Below are 26,116 nucleotides of genomic sequence, written 5' to 3' on the forward strand. Positions count from 1 at the left end.
GCTTATTTTCAGACCTCTGTCCTCTATCACCCAGATAAACAAGGGCAGTAGGTATGAGGGAACAACATCGATTTCAAGTTTCCCTAAAGTCATATACAGTCCTACTTTTAAATATATTACCATTCCATCAATATCACTAAAATTAAAGTTTAAATTTAGGAATTTGCTACTTGTCCACGGAATAAAGGTAGCCCTATACAAAAGGGGTCGAAGGGGGTAACTCATCACCTCCATCTTAAGACCAGTGGTAAATAAAATTCAATCCAGATAAATGTGAGGTGATGCACTTGGGCAGGACAAACAAGACCAGGAAATGCATGATGAACAGCAGGACCCTGGAAAACACAAATGATCAGAGGGCTCTTGGTATGCATGTACACCAGTCCCTTGAGGTACTAGGACAGGTGGATAAAGTGGTTAAGAAGACATTTAACCAAGGCATAGAGTTTAAGAGCAGGGATGTTATGCTGGAACTGTATAAAATGTTGGTTCAGCCACAGCTAGAGTATTGTGTGCAGTTCTGATATCCACATTATAGGAGAGATGTGATAGCACTGGAAGGGTGCAGGGGAGATTTACCAGAATGTTGCCCGGCTGGACTGTTTTAATTAATGAAGAGAAATTAAATAGACTGGAGTTGTTTTCATTGGAGCAGAGGAGATGGGGAATGGGGGAATATGATTGCGATGTCTGAAATTATGAGGGACATAGATAGGCAGGAAGAAACTTTCCCCTTGGTGGAGAGATCAGCAACTGGGGGTATAGATTTGTGGTAGGGGGTGGGAAATTTAGAGGGGATGTGAGGTAAAACTTTTTCATTGAAGAATGGTGGAACTCACTGCCCAGAGGTGGAGGCACAGACACTCGTAAAATTTAAATAGTATTTAGATGTGCATTTTCAATGCCTAGACATACAAGGTATGGACCAAGTTCTCAAAAATGAGATTTGTGGCTTAATAACTATATCCAGTGAATGAATGTGTAAAATCAAACTTAACTCAATACTTTTCTGCTGACAGTACTTCAGAGGTAAACAACTGGACTTGAGTGTGTGTGGCCAAAAGCTTATCTTGTACCTGTGTAATATTTCTAAGTATCTTGGTAATCATTCCACATGTCTCCTGTGAAAATGACATTGGACTTGCATGACTGCCACAATTTAATCCACGTCTCTCCATCCCAATCACATGTTCATCTAAATGTTAAGATCTTTGGCTTGTATAGATACAAAGGTCAAAAATAGATGCTTGCCTTAATCCCAAGTGGCCCTGGATTGATGTAACTAAGAATTGCTGGAAAGTCTAAGCTAAATGCTCTGTGCTCACAAAAAATATTGATTTTGCTAAGGCTGCTGATGTGAAGAAATTCTTAGCATATATTTCTCTGAAATATGTATATTCTTATTTACCAAAGGAAGCTTCCAGTTCCTGTCATTAACGTGTACAATTCATTTGATGATTATTACTCAACTGAACTCACTAATCTGCACTTGTACCCAGAAGGGTTTTTATTTGAAGAAGATGGATTCTATTTATGCACATCGCATGCATGATATATTAAAAGCAATTGCTGTTTTCAGTTCAGTCACAAACCGTTGGATTGTAAATTAGATATTTGAGGAGGCCTACACTTGGGTGCATGCAGGGTGCAGCAATCAATCCCTGTTTCTGAATGGTGATAAAGTACTTAAGAGTACCTGATGTTGGTCTCTGTGCTTCATTATCATTGAGCTGTCCAACTGTGAATGCCTAACTGTGGCATACCCAGAGGGCTCAATAGCAATAGAAAGCAAAATTCTAGAAATCTGAAATAAAAGCAGAAAACGCTGCAAATACCCAGCAGATCAGACAGCATTTTGATTTGATTTATTATTGTCACACGTATTAACATATAGTGAAAAGTATTGTTGCGTGCTGTACAGATAAAGCATATCATTCATAGAGAAGGAAATTAGAAAATGCAGAATGTAGTGTTACAGTCATAGCTAGGTTGTAGAGAAAGATCAACTTAATGCAAGGTATTAAGTCAAAAGTCTGACAGCAGGAGGGAAGAAGCTATTCTTGAGTCAGTTGGTATGTGATCTCAGATTTTTGTATCTTCTTCCCGATGGAAGAAGGTGGAAGAGAGTATGCCCAGGGTGCATAGGATCCTTAATTATGCTGGCTGCTTCTGAGGTAATGGAAAGTGTCAACAGAGTCAATGGGTGGGAGGCTGGGGTTTGTGTGATGGATGGAGCTTCGTTCCCAACCCTTTGTAGTTTTTTACAATCTTAGGCAGAGCAGGAGCCATACCGCGCTGTGATACAACCAGAAAGCATGGTTTTACAGGTGGTGCATCTGCAAAAGTTGGTGAGGGTTGTACCTGACATGCCAAATTTCCTTAGTCGTCTTAGGCATCTGTGGAGAGAGAAACAGAGTTAAATTTTCAGTTTGCTAGTGCATTGGTAAAAGATCATCAACATGGAATGAAACGTAAGATAAGCAATTAAAAGGTACTGGCGGGGAGTGGCTGGGCCGAGAGATAGTTGTGGCTGGAGATGAGGCAGCAGTGGCTGCCTCAGTGAATGCAAAGTCAAGGGTACACTTCTGCTCATCCCAGCTTCATGTTCAGATCTTTTAATTTCTTGCCCTGATGGTTGCAGCCTCACATTTGGCTCCTTTAAGGTTGCCTCAGCATAACCCAATCTTGCAGCTGGGGCATCAACTAGGTTTTGGGTTCTTAATTGTCTATGGAAAATGCAGTTTTTTTCGGGGTCATTATTAATTGACAAAACACGATTGAAGAACAGTCCAGTACCATATCTCATCCACATTATAATCTAACTGTAATGATTATTTAAATTTGAACTGTGATAACATAAAAACCCTAATCAGATGATCAGTATAGTATTCCACTTTGTCCTTTGCATCAGTTTTGTAATTTAGATTTTACATCAAATGGTTGGTTATAAAACTTGCCTCAATTCAGTCCTTGGCCACAATAAAAATTCATTCCTAAATAAGTAAATCTTTGATAAACAAATAGTGGGCTGCGAACATCCCACCTATACTGTCTGCCAAATTGGAAGCTTAGTCTGTTTGACGTTCATTTTCCTGGACACATACTTAACACTCCTTTTATAAATATCTTAATGCTTCCAATGACAGTAAAGGAAAATAACAAACATTTACATCAAACATCTACATGAAACATTGGTAAAAATATTTTAATGCCCTTAACTCTGCCATATATCCACTAATGTATATAGGCGGTAACTGCCTTAAACATTTAGAATGGAAAAAGTAGCTGCCATTGAATATAGCATATGGAATTTATTGCAAGGCAGTGGCCTGATAATTAATTGAGACTATATAAATGTTGGGGGAAAACGTTTAGTGGTTGTCAATATCCTCCCAACTCCTCAAGAGATTTGACGCATTTAAAATTCCTCTTCTGCATGAAGTGAAGTTTCAGAGATTGGTTTATTTACTGTTCAAGTAATTTTCACCGGAATAGGTGTGCGGACACTGGCAGACGCTTCTGCAATTGGACGGCCTAATTTAAACAGAGGCAATATCATTTCATTGCATCTTACAGGACGATCTTGTCCTGTATCCTAGTTATTGGTAAGGATGAATCCTGAATATATATATATATATAGCTAGCTCACCATCAAATCTCAGGTTTGCATCAAGACACCTGTAAACTGCAGATAAAGAAAATCAATTACCAAATTTTACACCTGCCTGTGTAGGCATTCATTTAGCATGTCACTGTACAGTCCGTGAAAACATGTTTTGAAATGCATTGTGCAAAGAACCACTTAAACTTCCAGAAGATGCTGCAGATACACTCACATGTATTGGTGAATTAATAAATGTTTGGTGTGCTGAACAATAAATAGGCTCATTCTAATTGTATTACGTTTGAATTGGGATTCTAGCTGCAAAGTTGAATGGGAAGAGATTTGGTCCATTTAAATTATATGCTTGGATATGCAATTTTGTTTCCAAATGTTATTGTATTATAGAAATGTGCAAGAACATGCATATTTTTTCAGGTCCTGGTAGAATACTGAACCATCTTCACATTCATCAGATCATGCTGACATTTCTGGCATCTCCAGTGTAATGGCACCACCAAACATGTATATTCTCATCCTGGTTCTTCAGCATTTCAGAGGGATCACTCTCCCTGCAACACTCTGATCCACTTCTCAATCACACCCAAACCACTTCCCCTTCCCCCAGCGCTTTGCCTTGCAAATGGAAAAGATGCAACAGCTGCCTTTTTATCTCCTCCTGTCTCAACCCAAGCACACCTTCCAAGTGAAGCAGCGATTTACTTGTTCTTCTTTCAATTTAGTCTACTGTATTTGCTGCAGCCGCCTTTACTTTGGTAGACCTTTTGCAGAATGGCTGGCCACTTTGTGGAACATCACCGTTCAGTCTGAAAGCACAACCATGAGCTTCAGATCACCGGTTATTTTAATTCTCCGGTCCACTCCTAATCTGACCTCTGCTATTCCAATGAAGCTCAATGTAAGTCTGAGAAATAGCACTGCATCTTTCCATTGGGCACTTCAGAGCCTTCCAGATTGCTCACTGAGTCAAACAACGTCTGATCATAATCTCTACTCGGTTTTCTTTTCCTGAGTCCGTGGGATTTTTCATTTTGTTTTTGGTGATGATTCAGCTTTTGGATATATACCTCCTCTAGGCACTCCTTTTTGTTTCTTGTTGCATTACCATTTCCGTCTACCACATCCTTTTATTATTTAATCTCTGTTGCCTTCCGCTCTATCACAGACTGTCTTCAGTGTTCTTTCCTGCTTCTCTCCCTTTCCCAATCTGTGTACTTAAAACTGGTTATGTCTCTTCACCATATTCCAGATTTGATTAAAGTTCATCAACCTGAAATGTTAACTCCGTTCTTTCCCCACGGTTGCTGCTTGAACTGTTGAGTATTTTTATGGTTCAGGTCTGAAACTCCAAAGTGTTGTGTGGAGCCCACCCAAATCATAAATTTTGCATAGAATCCCACAGTGCAGAAGGAGGCCATTTGGTCCATTGAGTCTGCACTGACCACAATCCCACTCAGGCCCTATCCCCATAACCCCAAGCATTTACCCTAGCTAGTCCTCCAACATTAAGGGGCAGTTGAGCCAATTCACCTAACTTGCACATCTTTAGACTGCAGAAGGAAACCGGAACACTGGAGGAAACCGTGGAGTTTGCATGCTCTCCCAGTATCTGAAGATACAGGGAGAACATGCAAACTCCACACAGACAGTGACCCAAGCTGGGAATTGAACCTAGGTCCCTGGTGCTGTGCGGCAGTAGTGCTAACCATTGTGCCAACTACCTTGAATTTGGCTAGGATAAGTATGACATATTTCAGTTCAGATTTGATTCAAATGACCCACTAGGGAGCTTTACTCAAACAAAGTTTAATTAAGAATACAGTTAACATGTATAGAAAGAAAATTAGCAATAACTTTTATCAATTGCAAACAAAAACAAAACAATCACTATAATGTATAACCCTTAACAAATATATCTGTTCCAATCAAACCAAATCCTTTCATAGATAAAACGCTCTAGACATGTTCAACACAGTGAAGTCTGATGTTCAAGAGATACTGGAAATGAGACCTTTGGATGAATGCTGCAGTCCTCTTGAAACACTCAGAACAGTTTTAAATCAGAACAATTTCCTGGAACCCTAGGTAGACTCTGGTCAAACTACCAATGATGTGGAGACTCAACAGCAGATTCTCCCCTTCAGAAAAGCATTACCTTGTTTTCAGATAACCAGCAGAATTTTAAAATGAAACCAAAGGGAAAACACTTCTTGTCAGCTTGCTGTCCCTTATAAAAACTAAAACCTGCAGCTCAGCCCTAAAAGTGAAAGAGCTCCTGTCACCTGACCTGTCAACCAGTTTTCCTCCTAACAATGCAGGGTCATAAAAACTAATCTCAAAGTAACTGAAGCCCCCATTTAAGGAGCAATAAAAGGACATCTGGTAGACCGTTCAGCAGCAATGAGAAACACTGAAGCTGTGAGCTCTCCAGAGATTATAATTTTTAAAAAAGTTCTTAAAAGTTCTTAATTTCACAGTATTTCCAGGATTTTGTTTTTAATTTAAGATTGCCAGCATCCATAGTACTTTGCTTTTGTAACCCTATCAGTATATTTTTGCAGTCAACTTGTAATTTACTCTAAAACCTTTGAATTGTGATGTGTGCTTCAGCACTGAATTACCAGCTTGCCATGCTAAAATACGTTATTAGCATTACAACTATTAATTACTTGCCATCAGCTGCATAATATTTTTCAATTATATGTTGCAATTAAGCAATTACAAAAAGATAATTTAGAATTTACAAACTCATGACAGCAGTGAGAATGTGATTTAAAAGACCTGTTTCAATGAAGCAGCTTTTAATATTGATTAAATGCTTTGATAGTGAATATTATCATATTATCAGTGTACACCTTTCTGGTCCTGTGGCAATAGTTACATGACACCAAGACAGAAATTAATTTTATTTTTTCCTCCTCTTAGCCCATTCTCTCTCAAATGCGTTGCTTGAAGAAATTGGTTATGACCATGGGTATGGGGTTAAAAAAAAAAGTGCAGCTGAAACAATTTCCGCAATTTTTATGCAGTGGAATGATATTGCTGAACAACTTTAAACAAGTTGTCCACCCATTTGATCACAATTGTTATATGGTGCCCAGAATGAAAGTAGTAACTTGCTTTTGTATAGCAACTTTTACGTCTGCAAGACATGTCGAAGTCTTTCATAGTAAAAAGTCTGACAACACCAGGTTTTAGTCCAACCGATTTATTTGATAGTAAACTCACAAGCTTTCGAGGGGACTCCCTCTTCGTCAGGTGAATGGAGAGTTCTGGCCTCGGACAGAGCATATAAAGCACAGACAGTTTAGAGATTACTGATTAGAATGTGAATCTTTACACCTAACTGCTGTTCAAGTCCTAAAGTGGCTGACAATGTGTGTGGAAGGAGCACTGATCAGAGGTTAAAGAGATGTGTATTGTCTCCAGACAGCACAGTGAGTGAGGTTTTGCAAACCCAGGCAAGTCACAGGGGTTACAGATAGTGCGACATGAACCCGAGATCCCTGTTGAGACCATCCTCGTGTGTGGAACTTGGCTATCAGTCTCTGCTCAGCGACTCTGCGCTGTCGTGTGTCGTGAAGGCCGCCTTGGAGAACACTTACCCGAAGGTCAGAGGCTGAATGCCCGTGACCACTGAAGTGTTTGCCAACAGGAAGGGAACAGTCTTACCTGGTGATGTTCATTCATCCGTTGTCGTAGCGTCTGCATGGTCTCCCCAATGTACCATGCTTCGGGACATCCTTTCCTGCAGCGTATCAGGTAGAGAATGTTGGCCGAGTTGCAAGAGTATTTACCGTGTACCTGGTGGATGATATTCTCACGTGTGATGATGGTATCCGTGTCGATGATCCGGCATGTCTTGCAGAGGTTGCTGTGGCAGGGTTGTGTGGTGTTGTGGTCACTGTTCTCCTGAAGACTGGGTAGTTTGCTGCAAACAATGGTCTGTTTGAGGTTGCGTGGTTGTCTGAAGGCAAGAAGTGGGGGTGTGGGGATGGCCCTGGCGAGATGTTCATCTTCATCAATGATATGTTGGAGACTCTGGAGAAGATGTCATAGCTTCTCCGCTCCGGGGAAGTACTGGACGACGAAGGGTACTCTGTCCACTGTGTCCTGTGTTTGTCTTCTGAGGAGATCGGTGCGGTTTTTCGCTGTGGCGCATCGGAACTGTCGATCTATGAGTCGAGCGCCATATCCTGTTCTTATGAGGGCATCTTTCAGCGTCTGGAGGTGTCTGTCACGATCCTCCTCATCTGAGCAAATCCTGTGTATACGGAGGGCTTGTCCATAGGGAATGGCTTCTTTAACATGTTTAGGGTGGAAGCTGGAGAAGTGGAGCATTGTGAGATTGTCTGTGGGCTTGCATTACAGTGAGGTGCTGAGGTGACCGTCCTTAATGGAGATGCATGTGCACATCCACATCAGAAGTCTTTCATAACTGGTGAACTGTTAAAGTGTAGCTACAGATATTAGGAAAAGGATAGCAGATGGTTGTAGAGTTGTTTTTCAAACTGGAGGCCTGTGACCAATGGTGTACATCAGGGATCAGTGCTGGGCCCGCTGTTATTTGTCATTTCTATTAATGATTTGGTTGAGAATATAGGGCCATGGTTAGTAAGTTTGCAGTTGACACCAAGATTGGTGGTATAGTGGACAGTCAAGAAAGTTATCTCCAATTGCAATGGGATCTTGATCAGTTGGGCCAGTGGGCTGATGAATGGCAGATGGAGTTTAACTTAGACAAATGCAAGGTGGTGCATTTTGGTAGATTGAACCAGAGTAGGACTTAGTTAATGGTAGGGCACTGGGGAGAGTTACAGAACAGAGAAATCTAGGGGTACATGGTTATAGCTCCTTGAAAGTGGAGTCGCAGATGGACAGAGTGGTAAAGAAGGCATTCGGCATGCTTAGTTTCATTGGTCAGAACATTGAGTACAGGAGTTAGGATGTCTTGTTGAAGTTGTACAAGACATTGGTAAAGCCACACTTGGAATACTGTGTGCAGTTCTGGTCGCCCTAATATAGAAGGGATATTATAAAACAAGAAAGATTTACTAGGATGCTACGGGGACTTGATGAATTGAGTTATAAGGAGAGGCTGAATAGACTGGGACCTTTTTCTCTGGAGCATAGGAGGCTGAAGGGTGACCTTATAGTGGTCTATAAAATAATGAGGGGCATAGACAAGGTCGATAGTTGATATCTTTTCCCAAAGGTAGGGGAGTTTAAAACTAGGGGACTTAGGTTTAAGGTGAGAGGGGAGAGATACAAAAGTGTCCAGAGGGGCAATTTTTTCACACACAGTGGTGAGTGTCTGGAACAAGTTGCTGAGGTGGTCGTAGTAGAGGCAGGCACAATTTTATCTTTTAAAAAGCATTTAGATAGTTACATGTGTCCGATGCGTATAGAGGGATATGGGCCAAATGCGGGCAACTGGGATTAGTTTAGGGTTTTAAGAAAAAAATGCAGTATGGACAAGTTGGGCCGAAGGACCTGTTTTCAGGCTGTAAACCTCTGACTCTACAACTCAAAGCATCAAAACAGTAACCACTGTTGTTCAATTCTCTGCATAAAACACTGCAGCCATAACTATTGCCAGTTGCTATCAATTATTATCATGTACTAAAGGATGCGTATGTAATTCTGTATCATAAAGACTTGTTTATAACAGCTAACTGACTTTGAATGAGTGTGTTAGAAACCTCTGCTGTTAAGAAATGCATGAAAGACAAATGAGGATGGCTCTTGCAATTTTTCTTTCCACTTACTGGAATATTTACGGCAAAATTTGCAAGTAGAAAAGTAGATTTGTTTCTGATGTAGAGGTTTCTTTATGGGCTGAAGAAGTAGCAGGTGCAAAGCTAAACTAGTGACACCATTGGCAGAGTAGTGTAATTTAACAAAATAACTTGTATATATTCAAAAGGTCATGGTTCAAGCCCTTTCTCCAGAGTTGAGCCACTCATAATGACAGGATGTAGTCACTTGCTTTACACTGAAATGCAGCAGCCCATTTGAGCACAAGATTCTATGCAAGTGAAAATTTTGGATTACTTAAGTAACGTTGATTTGCGAGATAATGTTGGCTAGGATGCAAAAGAACTCCCATGTTTTTTGAAAATTATCTATGGGAATGTTTACACCCACCTGAAAGGGCCAATGGGTCCTACTTTTAATGTTGCATCTGAAAGCCAGTAACATCAATGGTGCTGCACTCCCTCAGCATTGCATTGCACGCTCAGGTTCCTAGAGTGAGGCTTGTGCCCATGACCAACCAATTTTAGACTCAAGATTGCTACCACTGAACGAAAGCTGCTACCTGTTTGACTAGTTTACTGCTAAGCAAGTTTATTGCAAGACAAGTTTACTTCAGTGGTTTCCATCATAAATGTAGACACTACATTTTATGAAATAAAGGGTGATGCAACATTCACGCAGACATCAGTTTTTTTAACTACATTGTGTCTAATGATGTTATTTAAAAAGACAGAATGTAGGCTTCCCCCTACTTACTGCCTTACCCTACTTCACCTGAAGATTGCACCATTTCTACATTTCTTCATATATTCTCAAAATTGCTGGGGTCGGGTTCCTCATTTCTGATAGGGTGATTTGTTGGTTGGTGGGGGCTGGGGGAGAAGTAGAGAGAAGGAAAGAGTAAACATGCAGAGCGCAAGGAAAAGACAGTGTGTGACTTGAATACCGATGTACTTGTGCTTTGCTTATACTGGCCAGTTTCACAACAATGCTGGTCATGTTAACGAAACAGGTGACCTGATCCCCACGGCTGTGAAATGAGTGATAATCTGGAAGGCTCAAATGTTAACCTTCTCTTCGAAATCATCCTTTATCCGCAATCACATGATTATATATTGTCTGCGCTCAGAAGGATTATAAATCATTTCTAAATAAGTCTTTGATCTGAATGGCTATACATTGAGGGTATTTCTATGGCTGTTATGTGTACTTTCCTCTTTACACACACACATGACATTACCAATATCTGAATTAGCATTATTTTTAGTGAATTTTTGTTGGAAAACTGAATATTGGATGAATAACATCTTGGAATAAACATTTAACATTCACAGAGCTCATCCAAAGAATTACCACCTTTTGAAAGAAATTATAAAAATAGTTGGCTAATCTTAAAAGTGTCTACTTTAGAGTTATCGTACAGTTTTTTGACTATTAAATACACCTTTTAAACTACTCTTTTCATTTTATCAAGCTTTCCTCCATGTTTTTCCTCATCCGAGTTGAGATCTTCATTGTCATAACACCAGCTACAAAATGCACACTATAAATGGAACATCCTGCTTTTCTTTCGAACAGGATCACAGAATATCTTGTGATGCTTTGAACAGGATTACAGAACATTGATGTTTTGAACAGAATCACAGAACATTCTTCTTTTCTTTTTAAAGGATCTCAGAACATCCCATGTTATTTCAGACAGATGCATGGCAACTCATCTTCAACATCCCCATGATCCACACATGGATTGAGAACCCCACTTTGAAAAACCCTGGTGTACATTATTGGTCAGCTTATTTAAGGAAGGATGTAAATGCATTGGAAGCAGTTCAGAGAAGATTTACCAGACTAATAACTTGAATGTGTGGGTTGCCTTATAAGGAATGATGGGCCAGACTAAGCTTGTATTTGCTGGATTTTAAATGAGTAAGAGGCAAATTGATTGAAACACAGCTTTAGTGAAACTTGCATGAACTCTCTTTTTTGACTGTTGTAATTTCACCATGTGCTAAGAATCTACTGTTGCATTCTTTTTGCTAATCGATATTTTCTGATCAGCATTATTTTAATACAAGTGATAAAACATGAAAATCTAGGCAAACCTCTGCTCCTATTACAATGCACAACAGCTTTTCACATTATCAGCATTACATTTGCATGCCTTTTCAAAACTTGCCAAACTTTCTGATTTAACTATATGATATTAGTTTGAAACATTTTACAGAATTGTAATTCAAACTGACCAATTCACCTAAATGGTTCAGTTTCAACAGTGTTATTTAACTGAACTGGCATGTTTGAAATTACACGTGTTAAATTCTTTGCCGTTATTACCTTCCTCAACTTCAGCATCTCATAAATGAAGGAAAACGCTGGAAAAAAATTGACAATATAAAAAAAATGCATTTAATATGCCCAAAAAACTCAAACTGTTGTTCCCAATGGGAAAACTGGTGAGATTTTCACTGGAAGAGTCGGAGGGAGCTTAAAAGGGGAGTTAGAAGGGCAAAAAGAGAGCATAAAATGGCTTTGGCTGATTGGATTAAGGAAAATCCAAAGGCATTTTACACTTATTAGGAGCAAGAGAGTGGTTAGAGGGAAAATTGGTCCTCTTAGGGACAAAGGAGGGGAGCTGTGCATCGAGTCTGAGGGAATGGGGGAGATCCTGAATGAATACTTTGCGTCGGTATTCACAAAGAGGGGTTTGGTGTCATGTAATGTCTTGGAGGGAGCTGTAAATCATTTGAAGGAAATATCCATTACGAGGGAGGAAGTGCTAGGGTTTTTAGGTAGCATAAAAACGGATAAAGCTCCGGGGCCTGATGGTATTTATCCCAGGCTGCTTAAGGAGGTGAAAGATGAAATTGCTGGGCCTCTGACGCAAATCTTTGTCTCTTCTTTGGACACAGGTGAGGTCCCAGAGGACTGGAGGGTAGCTAATGTGGTACCACTTTTTTACAAAGGGTAGTAGGGATAACCCTGGTAATTATAGACCAGTGAGTTTGACATCGGTGGTAGGAAAATTATTGGAAAAAATTCTTAGGGATAGGATGTATGAGCATTTGAGCATTGTGATCTGATTAGGGATATGCAACATGGCTTTGTTAGAGGGAGGTCTTGCCTTACGAAACTGGTAGGATTTTTTGAGGAGGTGACAAAAACGGTTGATGATGGACGAGCCGTTGATGTCATCTATATGGATTTCAGTAAGGTGTTTGACAAAGTCCCTCATGGTAGGCTGGCAGAAAAGGTTAAGGCACATGGGATACAAGGACAGGTAGCTAGGCGGATTGAAAACTGGCTGGGCAATAGGAGACAGAGAGTAGTAGTGGAAGGGTCCTTTTCTGGCTGGAGGTCAGTCACCAGTGGTGTGCCACAGGGCTCAGTACTGGGACCTCTCCTCTTTGTAGTATATATAAACGACTTGGAAGAGGGCGTATGTGGTGTGATCAGCAAGTTTGCAGATGACACCAAGATGGCAGGATTGGCGGATACTGAGAAAGATTGTCAGGTGACACAGCAGGATATAGATAGGTTGGTATATTGGGCAGATAGATGGCAGATGGAATTTAATCCTGACAAATGCGAGGTGATGCATTTTGGAAGGAATAATGCAGGGAGGAGTTACATGATAAAAGGTAGACCGATTAAGAGTATAGAAATACAGAGGGACCTGGGAGTGCAGGTGCACAAGTCTCTGAAGGTGTCAACACAGGTAGAGAAGGTTGTGAAGAAAGCTTACGGAATGCTAGCCTTTATAGGAAGGGGTATAGAGTATAAGAGCTGTCATCTAATGCTTCAGTTGTACAGAACGTTGGTTAGACCGCATTTGGAGTACTGCGTCCAGTTCTGGTCACCTTACTACTGGAAGGACGTGGAGACCCTGGAGAGAGTGCAGAGGAGGTTTACCAGGATGCTGCCTGGTATGGAAGGACTGAGTTATGAGGAAAGATTGGAAAAACTGGGGCTCTTTGCCTTAGAAAGGTGGAGATTAAGGGGGGATCTGATAGAGGTGTACAAAATAATGAAGGGAATAGATAGAGTCAACAGTGGCAGGCTTTTCCCTAGACTGGGGACAACTATTACGAGAGGTCACGATCTAAGGGTGAGGGGGGAGAAGTATAATTTGGATACTAGAGGAAGGTTTTTCACGCAGAGGGTCGTGAGGGTATGGAACGCGCTACCAAGTAAGGTGGTGGAGGCAGGCACGTTGGACTTGTTTAAGGTTTACTTAGATAGACACGAGTGAAACAGGGATGGAGGGTTATAGTAGACGGTATTAAAAAGGGTCAGAGCCTCGGGACGTCACTGGAAATGTAATATTACACGTTAATGTTTTGTCTCTTTTAATCCACAGGTGTCGGTCCACCTTGTTGTCAAACGAGGGGCATGCACACGGTGGGTCGTGCGTGGGCTGCTCTTGGAGGTTTCGAGAGTGGCCGAGTACTTCGTGTCGTTGTGTGTGCTTAATCCTGGACCAACAGACGGGCACCACAACAGCTCAGTGACTATCACTGCTAGCTGTGTAGATACATGGATTTGGGCCTGTGTCTGTGGGAGTTTGCGCATTCTCCCTGTGGTTGCGTGGGTTTCCTCCGGGTGCTCCGGTTTCCTCCCACACCCCAAAGATGTGCACTTAGGCTGATTGGTGTACCAAATTGACCCTACACTATTCTCCCCTGAATCTGGCTACATTAGGGGTACCATTCACATACACACGGGGCAGGGTAGGTGTAGGAAAATGCTTTGTTGAAATGGCGGCGCAGGCTCGTTGGGCCGAAGGGCCTGTTTCCCGTGCTGGGTTGTTCTTTGTTCTATGCAATTCAGCCACATTTGGAAATTGTTTTGGAGCCTAGGGAGATTCTCACTGAATTCTCCGACACTTAAAATTTTTTTTTGGAATGGGGACCTAAAAACGCTGGCAAGGCTGGTTTTTCATAAATGGGAAGGGTCCCCCGATTTCTAGTCAACCCTACAACTCCACCCCCTCCCCAAGTGAACACCACCCCACTACGGGTGTGGGGTATTCCTTCATGGGTTGCTGACGAGGCCAGTGTTTGTTGCCCATCCCTAATTGCCCTTGTAATGTTGTACTTAACCTCTTCATTGAACTGCTGCTATCTGTCTTGTGTAGGCACACCTACATGCAGTTTGGAAGGGAATTCAGGATTTGACCCACTGTCGAGTTGAGGGATGGTGGTATAGTTCCAAGTCATCATGGTGTGTACCTTTGAGGAGAACTTGAAAGTGTTGGCAACATCCTGTGGCTGCTGTCCTTAATTGTTCTAGATGTATGGGTGGCACGGTAGCACAGTGGTTAGCACTGCTGCTTCACAGCTCCAGGGACCTGGGTTCAACTCCCGGCTTGGGTCACTGTCTGTGTGGAGTTTGCAGATTCTCCTCGTGTCTGCGTGGGTTTCCTCTGGGTGCTCCAATTTCCTCCCACAGTCCAAAGATGTGCAGGTTAGGTTGATTGGCCATGCTAAAATTTCTCCTTAGTGTCCTAAGATGCTTAGATTAGAGAAATTAGTGGACAAAATGTGTAGGGGTGTGTGGGTAGGGCCTCGGTGGGATTGTGGTCAGTGCAGACTTGATGGGCCGAAGGCCGATGGCCCTGCACTGTAGGGTTCTGTGATTCTATGACAGAGGTCACAAGTTTGAAATGTGCTGTCATATGAAACTTTACATGTTTTTGCATTGCATGCTTAAAAATGTTCCTGACATTTCCCAATTATGATGAAAAATTGACTCTGTTTCTCTCTCCAATTATGACCATTTCCAATCTGCAGAAAATGCTTAAGACCAATAGTGCAATACATCATTAAGGTTGAAATGCAGTCTAGAAGGTAAGGTAAGTTAGTAAGCCATGAAAAGTTGATAGTTTTGCTTTAAAAGCTTTTAAAGTTACAGGGGAGGAGAAAACAGATGAGAGACAGTTATAAAGCATTTCAGTTTCAAATTGGAAGATGTCGGGAAGAGAGATTGCAGGTATAATGGCTTGAATCTTTAAGCTCTATATATTTGATCTGCCTGCAGAAGCAGCTCAACAATTTCAGCAGTAATGTTTGGCTACTTCAAATCAATTAGTGTGAAGGGAGAAAGGAGTGTAATCTGCCCATAGGTAATGCGATCACATCTATACCTCCTAGCTTAAATACTTTTACTCCCATACCTCGATAGCAGCTAACTGGAACATAAAAACAAAATTCAAAGCTTTTGGCAGTTGGTAGCTTCTGAGTCAAAAGGTTGTGGGTCTGTGTCCCACTCCAGGGCCTGTGCACAAAAAAATCGAGGCTGATACTTTCAGTGTAATACTAAGAGAGTGCTGCATAGTTAGAGGTACCCGTTTTATGAGACATTAAACTGAGGGCCCTGCCGTTGAAGTTAAAATGTATAAGATCTATGGCACTATTTTGAAGGGGAACTGACTGTGTTCTGGCCTCCAGTACATCCCTGTCTCTATACCTCCCCAGCCATACAACCCTCTCAGAATTCTGGGCTCTGCTGTATCTGCATTATTAATGCCTTTGCCATTGCCAGCTGTTCTTTCAGTTGTCAGTGCTCTAAGCTCTGGAATTCCCTTCTTAAATATTTCCACCTCTCTAGCCCTCTTTCATTCTTTAAGATGCTGCTTATAATTTACTCCTTTGATCAAGTTTTTGGGCTTGTCCCATAATACCCCATGAGATGAATTGTCAGATGTTGTTTTATAACACTCCTGTGAAACATCTTGCGATGATTTGCGACCTCAAAGCTGCAAAGTGTTGTTGTTGTAATAATTTCCACCTTCGTTTATTTGGAAGGTAGAGTTGAAAGCTCAAACTCAACATCACTGCAAATAAATATACAAATGGGCCCAACTATAGCTGTATCTTCTGTCAAGCTCCTTTGTCATGTCCTGTTACCTTATAACAAAATCTCTGCACTTACACAAGCAGTGACGTGTAAAATCTCACAAGACAATGAAAACAAATTTTGCTGGTTGAGATCCTGTTTTCTGATACTTCCTGCTACGTGCCATTGATGTAAGGAGACTTCCACCCTGGAAGGTCAAGAAGATCATTTCAATGCACTTAATTAGTGGACTTCCCTACCATATCATCCTCACACATTTGGAATTTCTCCCCTCGCCAATGTGATGTCATGTTGGTAAGGTTTACAGCTGCTTTTCAGAAATGGCAACCAGGCGAAAGGAACCTTCTAGGGGTGCACAGACAAGTATAGCCCCCAGTGGGCAAAGCCATGGCCGGAGAGAACCTGGCACTTCCCTAAGTGTGCTGCCAGAGGCCCCGCTGGTGAGCTCCAATTGGGAGGTGGTTCCCTGTATCCATTCAGAGGGGTTCCTCCGTTGGGGGGATAGTACCCTGTGTCCATAGGGGTGTAATATCCCATCCAAAGGGGGAGGGCAGGTTCCCTGGATAATTCCATCCACCATTCTTGATTCATTGGCAAGCAAAAGTTGTAATGTCAAAAGTTAATTAATTGTTTGTTGTAATAAAGGAAATCTAAAAATAAGTAAACTAAATTGGTGAAATAAATCTGGTTATTCGGCTTACGCCAGTACCTTAAACTCAAATTTTGTGAATCAACCAGAAGTATTCGAGAATCTTGACTTTTACTTGGACGTTCTTTACCTATGCGATGTATAAAAACACAGACTTTTTATGCTCTCTGGGTTCACAGCACAATAACCTGACACACATTTTGTATCAGTGAAACAGGTGACTGGCCAACAGCTTTTTGCATTTATCATAGATTATAGCGAGCTCTAAGCACAAAGCTGCCAATCAGTCCAGCTTCAAAGTCACAGTGGAGCATATGCGGTACAGCACATCCTGATTGAATAACAATTCAGGTCTTCCATACCAAGTTAATGCCTTGATGAGCGATAATTGGTTTAAGCCTGGGAATGCTATGTGACTGAAGGAAAAGGCTAGTGTTTTGATTTGTAATTCAGAGTTTATATTTTAATGGCCTAAAATTAATGACAGTTGTGTCCAGTAGCTTGCATTTTATAAAACTTGTTTGGAATATACAGAATATAACAGCCTCTGTCTTCAAATAATTTATAGTTTGATTCGTATCACTTAAAAGCCATTGGACAAATTAAAGCATTTTGCAGCTCAGAATTCCTGTTCTACGTAACATACAGAATGAGGACATTTTGTAATTTAACGTGTTAGATTCCCCATTGTTGTCACAAATAGTTCACAGAGATGGAAGGAGAAGGGAACAACAAGAACAATTTATATTTAGATAGTACCTTTTAATGTAATAAAACATCTGAAGGTGGTTCACAGGAGCATTATAAGACAAAATGTGATACAGAACCATGTGAGGAGATGGTAGGTCAGTTGACCAAAGGCTTTATCAAAGATTTAGGTTTTAATATCTATTTTAAATGAGGAAAGTGAAGCAAAGGTGTGGTAAGTTGTATGGAAGGAATTCTAAAGCTTGGGACCTAGGCAACTGAAGGCACAGCTAACAATAATGGGGCAATTAAAACAGGGGGATGCACAAGAGGCCATAATTAGAAGGTTGTGGGGCTGGAGCAGATTGCAAAGATGGAAGGAAAAGGTTGGGGATGGGGGGGGATTGTGAGACAATAAGTAGTGGTCTAGTAACCCGGATTTTATTTTGACTTCCTTTGGTCTTAAAGTTTGAAAATACCAGCAATTTCATCTCCTAATCCATCTTTTTAAATTCTTTTTGTAATTTTAAAATGTTTGATTTACCTTCTATTATCTTTCCTTCCCTTCTCCCTTCTCTCTCTCTCTCCTCTCTTCCACCTTCTTCTGTTGGGGAAAAAGATTCAAAAGTCTTGAAGGCATGTACCAACCAACTCTAGGACTGCTTCTTCCTACTGCTATCAGACTTTTGAATGGACTTGCCTTACATTAAGTTGATCTTTCTCCACAGCCTAATTATGACGTAACGTTACATTCTGCACTCTCTCATTTCCTTCTCGATGGATGGTATGCTTTGTCTGCATAGTGTGCAAGAAACAATACTTTTCACTGTATGTTAGTACACGTGACAATTAATCAAATCAAATCCCATTATCTAGTTTAGAGAGTGAAGGTACAACTTTTAAAGTAGGTTTTGGTGGCTGAAAATGGTTTTAAGGCACGTTTCCCAGCAACAAAACCACACATTCTGAAGAGTAGCTGGCCACTCTTTGATGCAAGCTGTTTCCCAATGGTCCATGGGTGTACCGTTGACCTACAGAGATTTCAGTGGCTCCCAGTTCAATTCTCATTGTTTGCTGAATAGGTCACAGCTGGGGAAGCATTATATTTGGCCTCTTGCCCCAGGCTTAATAGATGAAAAATGAGTCTGAATCCCTGATTCAGATTACTACTCAGTGATTCTCTGCTGGAATGGAGTTAGGCTTGGCTGTGATGTCCATATAGTTTGCCAACTCTCATAGCATGAACTCAAGACATGTAGAATCAATAAGGAATTCATGCCATATTTAAATCTCTAGGTAATTAGTTCCTGGGTGAAACATTCCCTTTACCAAATAGTCATGTGAATTGTCTATTCGTAGCAAATTACTTTATTTAAATTTGAGGTGTTTGTCGAACGAAAGCTTTGGTTTGGTCCCCTGGGAATATTGCTGGTGTATGTTGAACAGTAGCCCTTGTACAGTAGTTTGTATAGTATCTGGACAACTTCGTGTTGCTCTTTCATCCTGGTTTACTATTTGCTGTTGTGGAAATTTTCCCCCTTAGCTTGCTGTTGGTACTTTTCCACACTATTGAGCTTCAAGAGTTGTGCGTATGTATTTTCTTTCTTAATTGAAAGTAATATTCTTCTGCCAGCATTCATGTTTATTTCATAAGAACTTTTAAAAACAACTATCTGACTCTCTATGATCCATTAATTAGCTAATCTTGAGAGCCATTGATTATATGAAAACTCTGGAACCTCAAAGTCAAAAAGAAATGTAAGATTTATAGTCAATCCAGAATTAAATTTATAGACTATATATGTTTTGAAAAAGGCAAACTAGAGAAGGGTAAAACAACAATGAGGAACAATGATGTTAGATAACCTGTATGACTCCTTGTGTTGATACGTCTGGTGCTTGTACATTACTAAACAGATGTTAACATTGATGGATTCTTGAATATTTGCATCAAATAACAATTAGGGAATATGAATAAGAATTGTACACAAAATATAGGAAAGAACACAATACAGCCAAGTAAGATGGGTGACGGAGATCAAAACTCTGAATCTTTCAAGAAGGAGTTCAATACTGAGGTGCGAGGATAGTAGATTTATTGGAAGGATGCACAGAATGGCCTATTGCATAAATATTTTGTGATATACATCACTGCGTTGCCTGTGCACAATTGCATTTTGGCTGAAGCAACATGCAGCTATTCTGTTTTCCTCCTCTTACAATAAAAGCAAAAAGAGAAATACTTTTTTTGACTCTATTCTGGGTCCATTAGCTGTCGCAATTATAAACTGAGGGCAGTAGGATTTTTGACAGGTATTGAAAATGCATCTCTCCTAACTTGCTGCCTCCTACTCTGCCCCTGATGGATTATATAACCTTGGAGGTTGCTTTTCTCATCAGTTTGTAAGTGGCATCTCCTCCAATGAACATATGAATGTCCAAGTTGGATCAAAGGCTGCAGTTGACAGGCTGAATGAGCCTTGTTAATAAGCATGAGTTGGGATGCAGTGTCCCTGGATTCAAACTGTGTGAATAGGGATCTACTGAATCCCTAATCTCTAAAGCATCTGGTAATGTGCTGCGCACACAGCAATGGCACCCACTCTCTCCAAAGAGAAATCCAGATTCTCAGCTTTCTGTAGGAGTACATCTGGGATGCTTTAGAACCTAATTGAGTTTGATTTGAAAACTGAAAAGGAGAAGGTACAATCAATTATAAATGCATTTTACTGGAGTCAATTTAAACAAGTTAAGAAGAGAATTAGCCCAGATATTTTTTTAAATAAAACGTGGCAAATCAGACAGTACACAAACTCTGGGAAATGTCTAAACAGAAGATCATTGGTAAATGAAGCTTAACACAGTTGTACAATTTACAAATGCTATAAATAAAGAAATGCACTGACTAATAACACAAGCAACAGGTAAAATCAAATGCTTATAAACTAATATAACAAATGCATTTTTTGATAACAGTAATACAAGATAATAACTAATGCAACAGTTCACAAAAACATTAAAAATTAGTATTTGCAGCCCAGATTATTCACTCATAAAAGCATGCTATCGATCTAGCTAACAGATTGATGCATATAAATGCACTAATATAATGATGAAACCTCTCCTCTCCCTGTCGGTATCCAGTAACTGTGAGGCCTGAATTCTGCATCTGGTGCCTTTTTGAAGCAGGCTTATTGGCCACTGTGAAGATAATGTGATATTGGACCCATCTGCTTCAGGTAGGACCATGATTATATGCAGAGAATAGGAATGATTTTTACCATGTTAATAAATGGTTTTTGTGAAAAGCCCTGATCTGAGAGATATTAAGTAAGCCAACTATGAGATTTATATGCCAATTGTCAATGTATATTGGTTTCAGTTTAGGTGAAAAAAAATGGAGATTTTTATTTCCAATCTTTTTGACTTTTAAGAGCTTTGCCTCATGTGAGATGGCGGGGGGGTTGGCATTGCTGGAACCAGGAAGTGTTCTGACAGTTGTTTTGCCTCAATCTACAATAAAGCAAACCGGAGTACTCAGAATAATTGACACTTTCGCTTAGAAAATTAGTGTGGAAGATACTTGAAAGCTATTAAGTTATTACAGGTTATAACCCACTCAAGGATTTCAGCTGACTGCAGAAACGATGAGAATGAAGTGCATGCATTTTGTGCAGCACCCATTGAGGTTAAATTATGATGTGTAATTCAGTGGCCTTTTTATCTTTCTAGATGTCAATTAAATTTTGATTTTTATTTAATACATTTTCATTCACAATAGTTTGACATCTTGTTGGAATCATGAGGCAGAATGTGATCGATTTTAGAACTGTGTTGCAGAGTAGGTCATTCCTTTATGTTGTGTTATTTAGGATGATGAACTAAACAAGACGAATCCCAATAACTCGCCTGGTTTAGGAGACAAACAGCATCTTGTTGTACCTGCCCACTTTCACAGCTATGTTGTTGAGTGTTAATGCAAGCTTTACATGTCAAGAGTTGGAATTATGAGAGTAGGCAGATTGTGTTGCCAGTCAACCTGCAACCTTGATTTGACATCTCATTGGCCATTTTTGACTTTGTCTTTCTCTTAATGCTTCCTCTTAACGACACAGAGCTGAACTAACTCCCTCACGACCTTACCCCAAACCACATATAAATGTGGCATTGTCCAACTTGCAGATTAGTAGCTTAATACTTTCCACTGTCTAGTTTTGAAAGTAGCAGGTTTACTGGAGTTCTGAAACCTTGGCCTAGTTATCAAATTCCACATTGTGATCCTCAGGCCTAGTTTCTGTAGTTTCCAATTTAGCCAGCAGCATTTTTATTATTGTTATAGGCATTGGAGTCCAAGATGTAGACTCAGTTTAGATAGAAATAAAAAATAGCATTGGAAATAAGCCCCTGGTGGGAGCAATCTCTCTTTCCCCAAACAGTGGTTCTGCACTGCGACACTGTATAAACCAAGAAATACTGAGGGCCTTTTCTGTTTGTCAGGTGATTGAGGACAAGGAATCCGATTCATTCGAAATAACTTACTGCTGGAAATGCAAATGTTTATATTATTTTACTTCTGACCCTGTGTTTTCTGTTTACAGTATGTAAAGTATGGTAGCTAAATAAGCCACGAGCAATGTCCTTGGATAATTGAATACCTCTGTCAGTGACTGCCTCCGCAGTTTATTCACTATGCACTTGGTAATTGAAGGTTGTATTTCAGTGCCATGGAGAGTACAAATTAAAACATAAAAACGCTGGAGACATATCAAGGAATGAAAAACAATTTATTGGAAAAGAACATGGGTTCAGCCTCTGTGTTTTAAGGAAACAATTGCCTTTTAATTCTTCCAGTGATTATTAAAGCTGTAAGAAGCTTAACTGTTGAGTTGCATGTCAAAGTAAGATACTTCATTAACACTACTTATTGCTATTAGCCACATGCATTTTATGTGAAACTGGGACAAATCACCGACAAAAGGAAATTATTTTATTTATTTGGTTCAGTTGGTAATATTCTTAACTCGGAGTTTGAAGTTGTGGTCACAGTATTGATGAACTGCTGGATTGTTAGATTTGCCATCCTGTGGTGAGATAAGGACTTAGTATTGTTGCCAACATTTCCCACTCAACTTATACCACTACAGCAGATTAACTGTTGTTAAGCTATGGTCCTGTCTGTGCTTTTGTCATAGGTTTTACGATCCCCTCAGAGACCAATAACTCGATCTTCCAGTAAATGGCTGAAAGGATCATATGATGCTGTCATATTTTAAGGTTTTTACTGTAACACACAAACTCAAAGCAACATTAACTACACACTATTTCAATTATCATCCGCATTTAACATTTAAAATGGCCAAAAACCTCTTTTGGTTATAATTTATTCTGTCCCTAAAGTAGATACTTCATTGATCAGGAATCAGTGCAAAGTGATCTTAGATCATTTTTTCTTATTCAACTGATAACTTCTAATCTCTGAACTGACTTTCATAGTGGGAGTTGCCCTGGAGATCCCTCCCTCCAGCCAAAGCTAGCAAATATTCCAGGTTTTGTTTAAACCCAGATGACCATCGTCTCTTCAATCTGAGCACAAGTTACCTCCTATGTTTTGACTTCCTGTGCGACAACTCACTTTTATCATAGAATTAATTAGATGGCTTAAAATATAATCCATTGATAAAACCTGAGTAAGTGTATCTCCTGGGCACAGTCTATCCAGCGACAGCACACAACTCTGGTCATTCTCATCAGTAAGACAACCTCCAATTGCTGCCATTCCCCTGCCCCAGTCCCCAGTCTTCAATAACAAAACCATCCAGGCTTGTCATCAGGCAGAATTTGGACCAGATCAGATGACCCCTTCATTTTACCCTGAAGAAATCGTCTCAAAGCAGAACAATCCTATAAAACGTTGAATTTGTAACAGACCTTATGACAATGTTCAAAATAAGCAGGGAACTATCACAATGTGCTGCCCACTATTTATGCCTCAACCAGCATCACGAAAGAGAAATCCATTACGTTGTTATGTATCTCATTGTTCTTGGTCACAGCTTATAGTGTGCAAGTTGACTGCAGCATTGCCTATGTTTCAAGTTACTATACCAAAAGATTAGGGTGGCACAGTGGTCAGTGCTGCTGCCTCTCAGCGCCTAGCACCCGGGTTCGATTCCCAGCTTGGGCCACTGTCTGTATGGAGTTTGCATGTTCTCCCCATGTCTGTGTGGGTTTCCTCCGGGTGCGCTGGTTTTCTCCCATAGTCCAGAGGTGCCTGAGTTATGTTGATTTGCCATGCTAAATTGATCCTAGTTTCGGGGGATTAGCAGGGTAGATATCTGGGTTAGGGGATAGCGTGGGATTTTTGTCAGTGCAGACTCGATGGGCCAAATGGCTTCCTTCTGTACTATAGGAATTCTATAATCATCAGCTAAAAAGCATGCTGGGGCATCCTAAAGTCTTAGAAAGACATTAAGTAAATGCAATGCCTTTCCCTTTAAGCATATTTGTGAGATCTTGTACTAAAATGTATGTGTATAACAGTCATTATTCTTCCTACAATCATATGAATTAGCACCAGGAGTAGGCCATTTGACTTTTTGAACCTATTCATGTCTGATCTGATTGTGGCTGCAGCGCCACTTTGCTGCCTGCCTGCCTCCAATACCATTGGATTCCCATGTTAGTTAAGAATCTATCCACCTCTGTGTTAAAACTACTCAATGACCTTCTCTGGGGAATAAAGTTCCACGGATGCCTGACCCTCTGGCTGGGTGGATGCCTGGCTATTGTGGACATAATGAGACGGAGTTGAATCATGTGAGTTTTAGTTTTTACTTCTCTTTATAACAATACTTAAAGTGTACCATGGCATTCTGCACCAGAAAACAACGTGACAAAATACTTGCCAGTAACTATGAATGAAAAGGAGGATTTTTTCCAGTAATTTTTGCAGTTAAGCCAAGTCAATAAAAATTGAGCTCCTGTTGCATTTTGTGTTTCTGAAGCTTATGTGAGGAATGGGCATGTACGAGGGGCTTTGACGATCACCTCTGGCATTAAAGTCCAATCCGTGAGCTTATGTTCATAAGATATAGGAGCAGAATTAGGCCATTTGGCCCATCAAGTCTGCACCATCATTCAGTTATGGCTGATATGCTCCTCATCCCCATTTTCCTGCCTTCGCCGCATAACCCTTCAACCCACTACCAATTAAAAATCTGTCTAACCCCTCCTCTAATTTACTCACTGTACTAGCATTCACCACACTTTGGGATAACAAATTCCACAGATTCACAACTCTTTGGGGGAAGTAGTTTCTCCTCAACTCTGTTGTAAATTGACTTTGTTGTAAATTGACATGGGCATTTTCTCCTTGGGCAGTGCTGAGGGTACAGGCTGGCACTGCCAGGGTCCCCATGCCCAGGGGACACCACCCCTTGCTGCCTGACCACCTCGGGCAGCCCTGATTGACCCTCCTTCACTCCAGTGGTGTTTCCTGCCAGTTCCCCGAATGTGGGAGCGACTCTAAACACCTCCCCACCTCTCTGCCCCCCCCCGCCCCCCAAAAGTTCTGTGCTGGGCCTGATAACCACATGGAAAATATATTTAAAATATTTTTAAAAATTCAAATAACTTACCTCTCTTCCTGTCGGTTTCCATGGTGGTCTCAACTGCGAACCATTCTCCGGCTCTGGGGGACATGCGTGCACCCTCGATGCATGAGCGAATCCCGCAAAATGGCCGACATGCGATTCTCCAGACAGGACCCACTAGAAGAGTTGCAGGTCAAGATGGGAGAATCAGGCCCATAGTTACTTGCTTGGATGCTAGTTACTGTAGAGCAAGCAACAGGGATTTGGAATTACTATCTCCTTGGTAAGAATGTCAAGCCCACTCTGACATGAAAGAGGGAGAAAACACCTTTTGTGACAACAATATAAGTAGCTGGAGAAAGGAGATTCTTAGAGGGTGGAAGCAAGAATTAGCAAATATTGCAAACTATACACTGTAGGAGGTAGAACTCAGGTATAATGTAATTTACTGAGAATAAAAGCTGTCGGGGCGTCAAAAATAACGATGACTTGTCTAAAATAATTTTTCTAGAAAGGTAAGAAATAGTATTAATATTCTACCTGTCAAACATGTATCAAGAACGATGTTTGTTATGGGAGAGAGCTCTGAAAAATAAGTGGGTACAATCATTGAATTAGTTTCAATGTTGTTTTTGTCATTTGTAAATAATTAAGTGATGTTTCCTTATCTGATGCACACCTCACTATCATTGAATTCATTTGACCTCTGTTCACAATTGGTCAGAAAGCAAAGCTGAAAGTCAGATAATAATTAGGGTCAACTTTTGCAACAGAAGCAGTTGCAAAAGCAGTGCAACAAGACCTGAGGAGTTATTCTGTTCAAGTTCAGTAAAACAAAAAATCCCGCAACACCAGCTTAAAGTCCAAACAGGTTTATTTGTAGCAAAAGCTGCAAGCTTTTAGGACAGGCTGTCCCTTCATCAGGTGGCTGGGAGTTCTGATCATAAACAGGAC

At 40.6% G+C, this 26,116-nt stretch overlaps 1 protein-coding gene across 7 annotated transcripts in view; it reads left to right on the forward strand.

Moving 5' to 3' along the window:
• LOC145339411 (protein bassoon-like) overlaps positions 1-26,116 on the forward strand; it is a 553,674-nt gene that overhangs the window by 179,703 nt on the left and 347,855 nt on the right. The gene's annotated exons all lie outside the window — the stretch shown is intronic.

Source organism: Carcharhinus amblyrhynchos, chromosome 3 (genome assembly GCF_965287045.1).
Source record: "Carcharhinus amblyrhynchos chromosome 3, sCarAmb.v2.hapA, whole genome shotgun sequence".
NCBI classification, from domain to species: domain Eukaryota; kingdom Metazoa; phylum Chordata; class Chondrichthyes; order Carcharhiniformes; family Carcharhinidae; genus Carcharhinus; species Carcharhinus amblyrhynchos.